A 6,174-nucleotide genomic window follows, 5' to 3' on the forward strand; every position below is an offset into this window, starting at 1 on the left:
GCGCTCGGCGCCGCGACGCCGTCTGCTGCTCGGTCGCCCCAGCGGTTCTCGCTGGTGGTTTGTATCGCAGCTGTGCGGATGTGTTGGCGCGTGCGCTGTGCTGGGAGAGTTCGCTTCGGCACCCAAGTGGGGCTTTTGTCCTTCTGTGGCGCTGGCGTTGGAGCTGCCGGTCACCGTAGGTGGCGCGTGTTGTCTCCCGCCGGCAATGCCACGACAGCACGCTCCCGGGCCTCTGTCGGCAGCGGCAAGCTCAGTTGGGAGCACGGGTGGTCGCACCGAAAGCGTCTACTCGCCTAACTCCGGGCGATTGCGCCTCTCTCGAACCCGACCAAGTACTTGGGACGGCGCTGCGCGCCGCCGGGACCTGAGAGGGTTTCGAGGTGTATTTTGCAGGGGAGCTCAGCCTCCTCCTGTTTGCAGAATGATTGAGCGGACGCTTGCGTGTTCGCGCGGGCCCCCGGGACACACTCCCGGGCGGCCGGCTGCTCAGCTCTAGTTGACGCAGCTCCCTGGTTGATCCTGCCAGTAGTCATATGCTTGTCTCAAAGATTAAGCCATGCATGTCTCAGTACAAGCCGCATTAAGGTGAAACCGCGAATGGCTCATTAAATCAGTTATGGTTCCTTAGATCGTACCCACGTTACTTGGATAACTGTGGTAATTCTAGAGCTAATACATGCAAACAGAGTCCCGACCAGAGATGGAAGGGACGCTTTTATTAGATCAAAACCAATCGGTCGGCTCGTCCGGTCCGTTTGCCTTGGTGACTCTGAATAACTTTGGGCTGATCGCACGGTCCTCGTACCGGCGACGCATCTTTCAAATGTCTGCCTTATCAACTGTCGATGGTAGGTTCTGCGCCTACCATGGTTGTAACGGGTAACGGGGAATCAGGGTTCGATTCCGGAGAGGGAGCCTGAGAAACGGCTACCACATCCAAGGAAGGCAGCAGGCGCGCAAATTACCCACTCCCGGCACGGGGAGGTAGTGACGAAAAATAACGATACGGGACTCATCCGAGGCCCCGTAATCGGAATGAGTACACTTTAAATCCTTTAACGAGTATCTATTGGAGGGCAAGTCTGGTGCCAGCAGCCGCGGTAATTCCAGCTCCAATAGCGTATATTAAAGTTGTTGCGGTTAAAAAGCTCGTAGTTGGATTTGTGTCCCACGCTGTTGGTTCACCGCCCGTCGGTGTTTAACTGGCATGTATCGTGGGACGTCCTGCCGGTGGGGCGAGCTGAAGGCGTGCGACCGCCCCGTGCGTGCTCGTGCGTCCCGAGGCGGACCCCGTTGAAATCCTACCAGGGTGCTCTTTATTGAGTGTCTCGGTGGGCCGGCACGTTTACTTTGAACAAATTAGAGTGCTTAAAGCAGGCAAGCCCGCCTGAATACTGTGTGCATGGAATAATGGAATAGGACCTCGGTTCTATTTTGTTGGTTTTCGGAACCCGAGGTAATGATTAATAGGGACAGGCGGGGGCATTCGTATTGCGACGTTAGAGGTGAAATTCTTGGATCGTCGCAAGACGAACAGAAGCGAAAGCATTTGCCAAGTATGTTTTCATTAATCAAGAACGAAAGTTAGAGGTTCGAAGGCGATCAGATACCGCCCTAGTTCTAACCATAAACGATGCCAGCCAGCGATCCGCCGCAGTTCCTCCGATGACTCGGCGGGCAGCCTCCGGGAAACCAAAGCTTTTGGGTTCCGGGGGAAGTATGGTTGCAAAGCTGAAACTTAAAGGAATTGACGGAAGGGCACCACCAGGAGTGGAGCCTGCGGCTTAATTTGACTCAACACGGGAAACCTCACCAGGCCCGGACACCGGAAGGATTGACAGATTGATAGCTCTTTCTTGATTCGGTGGGTGGTGGTGCATGGCCGTTCTTAGTTGGTGGAGCGATTTGTCTGGTTAATTCCGATAACGAACGAGACTCTAGCCTGCTAACTAGTCGCGTGACATCCTTCGTGCTGTCAGCGATTACTTTTCTTCTTAGAGGGACAGGCGGCTTCTAGCCGCACGAGATTGAGCAATAACAGGTCTGTGATGCCCTTAGATGTTCTGGGCCGCACGCGCGCTACACTGAAGGAATCAGCGTGTCTTCCTAGGCCGAAAGGTCGGGGTAACCCGCTGAACCTCCTTCGTGCTAGGGATTGGGGCTTGCAATTGTTCCCCATGAACGAGGAATTCCCAGTAAGCGCGAGTCATAAGCTCGCGTTGATTACGTCCCTGCCCTTTGTACACACCGCCCGTCGCTACTACCGATTGAATGATTTAGTGAGGTCTTCGGACTGGTACGCGGCATTGACTCTGTCGTTGCCGATGCTACCGGAAAGATGACCAAACTTGATCATTTAGAGGAAGTAAAAGTCGTAACAAGGTTTCCGTAGGTGAACCTGCGGAAGGATCATTACCGACTAGACTGCATGTCTTTCGATGTGCGTGTCGTGTCGCGCAACACGCTACCTGTACGGCTCGCAGTAGCCGTGCGCCGCGTGCGGAACCACGCGTGCCTCTCAAAACTAGCGGCAATGTTGTGTGGTACGAGCGCTGAAGCGCTGGAGCGGCTGGCGTGCGGCACCTGGCGCCTGGCGCCGGTTTTGAATGACTTTCGCCCGAGTGCCTGTCCGCTCCGGTGTGGAGCCGTACGACGCCCGTCGGCCGTGAGGCCGTTGGACACAGAACGCTGGAACAGGGGCCGCCACACGCCTCACTCCCGCCTATGCGACCGTCTCGAAAGAGGCGGCGGAAACTGAGAAAAGATCACCCAGGACGGTGGATCACTCGGCTCGTGGGTCGATGAAGAACGCAGCAAATTGCGCGTCGACATGTGAACTGCAGGACACATGAACATCGACGTTTCGAACGCACATTGCGGTCCATGGATTCCGTTCCCGGGCCACGTCTGGCTGAGGGTCGGCTACGTATACTGAAGCGCGCGGCGTTTGCCCCGCTTCGCAGACCTGGGAGTGTCGCGGCCGCCTGTGGGGCCGGCCGCGTCTCCTCAAACGTGCGATGCGCGCCCGTCGCCTGGCGGTTCGCATACCGGTACTTTCTCGGTAGCGTGCACAGCCGGCTGGCGGTGTGGCGTGCGACACCTCGTACAACGACCTCAGAGCAGGCGAGACTACCCGCTGAATTTAAGCATATTACTAAGCGGAGGAAAAGAAACTAACAAGGATTCCCCCAGTAGCGGCGAGCGAACAGGGAAGAGTCCAGCACCGAACCCCGCAGGCTGCCGCCTGTCGTGGCATGTGGTGTTTGGGAGGGTCCACTACCCCGACGCCTCGCGCCGAGCCCAAGTCCAACTTGAATGAGGCCACGGCCCGTAGAGGGTGCCAGGCCCGTAGCGGCCGGTGCGAGCGTCGGCGGGACCTCTCCTTCGAGTCGGGTTGCTTGAGAGTGCAGCTCCAAGTGGGTGGTAAACTCCATCTGAGACTAAATATGACCATGAGACCGATAGCGAACAAGTACCGTGAGGGAAAGTTGAAAAGAACTTTGAAGAGAGAGTTCAAAAGTACGTGAAACCGTTCTGGGGTAAACGTGAGAAGTCCGAAAGGTCGAACGGGTGAGATTCACGCCCATCCGGCCACTGGCCTCCGCCCTCGGCAGATGGGGCCGGCCGCCCGCGCGGAGCAATCCGCGGCGGGGTCGTGTCCGGTTGCCTTTCCACTCGCCGCGGGGTGGGGCCGTTCCGGTGTGCGGTGGGCCGCACTTCTCCCCTAGTAGGACGTCGCGACCCGCTGGGTGCCGGCCTACGGCCCGGGTGCGCAGCCTGTCCTTCCGCGGGCCTCGGTTCGCGTCTGTTGGGCAGAGCCCCGGTGTCCTGGCTGGCTGCCCGGCGGTATATCTGGAGGAGTCGATTCGCCCCTTTGGGCGCTCGGGCTCCCGGCAAGCGCGCGCGGTTCTTCCCGGATGACGGACCTACCTGGCCCGGCCCCGGACCCGCGCCGCTGTTGGCTCGGGATGCTCTCGGGCGGAATAATCGCTCCCGTCAGCGGCGCTTCAGCTTTGGACAATTTCACGACCCGTCTTGAAACACGGACCAAGGAGTCTAACATGTGCGCGAGTCATTGGGCTGTACGAAACCTAAAGGCGTAATGAAAGTGAAGGTCTCGCCTTGCGCGGGCCGAGGGAGGATGGGGCTTCCCCGCCCTTCACGGGGCGGCGGCCTCCGCACTCCCGGGGCGTCTCGTCCTCATTGCGAGGTGAGGCGCACCTAGAGCGTACACGTTGGGACCCGAAAGATGGTGAACTATGCCTGGCCAGGACGAAGTCAGGGGAAACCCTGATGGAGGTCCGTAGCGATTCTGACGTGCAAATCGATCGTCGGAGCTGGGTATAGGGGCGAAAGACTAATCGAACCATCTAGTAGCTGGTTCCCTCCGAAGTTTCCCTCAGGATAGCTGGTGCTCGTACGAGTCTCATCCGGTAAAGCGAATGATTAGAGGCCTTGGGGCCGAAACGACCTCAACCTATTCTCAAACTTTAAATGGGTGAGATCTCCGGCTTGCTTGATATGCTGAAGCCGCGAGCAAACGACTCGGATCGGAGTGCCAAGTGGGCCACTTTTGGTAAGCAGAACTGGCGCTGTGGGATGAACCAAACGCCGAGTTAAGGCGCCCGAATCGACGCTCATGGGAAACCATGAAAGGCGTTGGTTGCTTAAGACAGCAGGACGGTGGCCATGGAAGTCGGAATCCGCTAAGGAGTGTGTAACAACTCACCTGCCGAAGCAACTAGCCCTGAAAATGGATGGCGCTGAAGCGTCGTGCCTATACTCGGCCGTCAGTCTGGCAGTCATGGCCGGTCCTTGCGGCTGGCCGCGAAGCCCTGACGAGTAGGAGGGTCGCGGCGGTGGGCGCAGAAGGGTCTGGGCGTGAGCCTGCCTGGAGCCGCCGTCGGTGCAGATCTTGGTGGTAGTAGCAAATAAACCAGCGAGGCCCTGGAGGGCTGACGCGGAGAAGGGTTTCGTGTGAACAGCCGTTGCACACGAGTCAGTCGATCCTAAGCCCTAGGAGAAATCCGATGTTGATGGGGGCCGTCATAGCATGATGCGCTTTGTGCTGGCCCCCGTTGGGCGAAAGGGAATCCGGTTCCTATTCCGGAACCCGGCAGCGGAACCGATACAAGTCGGGCCCCTCTTTTAGAGATGCTCGTCGGGGTAACCCAAAAGGACCCGGAGACGCCGTCGGGAGATCGGGGAAGAGTTTTCTTTTCTGCATGAGCGTTCGAGTTCCCTGGAATCCTCTAGCAGGGAGATAGGGTTTGGAACGCGAAGAGCACCGCAGTTGCGGCGGTGTCCCGATCTTCCCCTCGGACCTTGAAAATCCGGGAGAGGGCCACGTGGAGGTGTCGCGCTGGTTCGTACCCATATCCGCAGCAGGTCTCCAAGGTGAAGAGCCTCTAGTCGATAGAATAATGTAGGTAAGGGAAGTCGGCAAATTGGATCCGTAACTCCGGGATAAGGATTGGCTCTGAGGATCGGGGCGTGTCGGGCTTGGTCGGGAAGTGGGTCAGCGCTAACGTGCCGGGCCTGGGCGAGGTGAGTGCCGTAGGGGTGCCGGTAAGTGCGGGCGTTTAGCGCGGGCGTGGTCTGCTCTCGCCGTTGGTCGGCCTCGTGCTGGCCGGCGGTGCAGGATGCGCGCGCCTGCGCGGCGTTCGCGCCCCGGTGCTTCAACCTGCGTGCAGGATCCGAGCTCGGTCCCGTGCCTTGGCCTCCCACGGATCTTCCTTGCTGCGAGGCCGCGTCCGCCTTAGCGTGCTCCTCCGGGGGCGCGCGGGTGCGCGGATTCTCTTCGGCCGCCATTCAACGATCAACTCAGAACTGGCACGGACTGGGGGAATCCGACTGTCTAATTAAAACAAAGCATTGCGATGGCCCTAGCGGGTGTTGACGCAATGTGATTTCTGCCCAGTGCTCTGAATGTCAACGTGAAGAAATTCAAGCAAGCGCGGGTAAACGGCGGGAGTAACTATGACTCCTGGCCCGCGCCCTCCCCGAGCGTCTGCTTCGCGCCCGGACGTCACTTCTCCCCAAAACGGCTGCACCAACATCCCCCGCTGACTTTCGCCCCATTACGGTCTGCTCGGTGTTGGCGCGGACCTTTCACAAGGTTCTCGCGTCACGCCTGATGCGTGCATGTGCTGTGGACGAACGTCAGCGGGCATT

At 58.8% G+C, this 6,174-nt stretch overlaps 3 non-coding genes across 3 annotated transcripts in view; all 3 read left to right on the top strand.

Annotated features, from left to right (window-relative positions):
- The first annotated feature begins 506 nt into the window (after positions 1-506).
- On the top strand, positions 507-2,415 carry LOC124772819. The gene has a single exon (XR_007014279.1). It is a non-coding gene; the product is annotated as a small subunit ribosomal RNA (ribosomal RNA).
- Positions 2,416-2,766: 351 nt separating this feature from the next.
- LOC124772627 lies at positions 2,767-2,921 on the top strand. The gene has a single exon (XR_007014096.1). It is a non-coding gene; the product is annotated as a 5.8S ribosomal RNA (ribosomal RNA).
- Positions 2,922-3,109: 188 nt separating this feature from the next.
- LOC124772539 overlaps positions 3,110-6,174 on the top strand; it is a 6,519-nt gene continuing 3,454 nt past the window's right edge. Inside the window, exon 1 of the ribosomal RNA XR_007014082.1 lies at positions 3,110-6,174. This exon is cut by the window's right edge and continues 3,454 nt beyond it. This is a non-coding gene — a ribosomal RNA (large subunit ribosomal RNA).

Source organism: Schistocerca piceifrons, unplaced genomic scaffold, assembly GCF_021461385.2.
Source record: "Schistocerca piceifrons isolate TAMUIC-IGC-003096 unplaced genomic scaffold, iqSchPice1.1 HiC_scaffold_943, whole genome shotgun sequence".
Classification (NCBI taxonomy): domain Eukaryota; kingdom Metazoa; phylum Arthropoda; class Insecta; order Orthoptera; family Acrididae; genus Schistocerca; species Schistocerca piceifrons.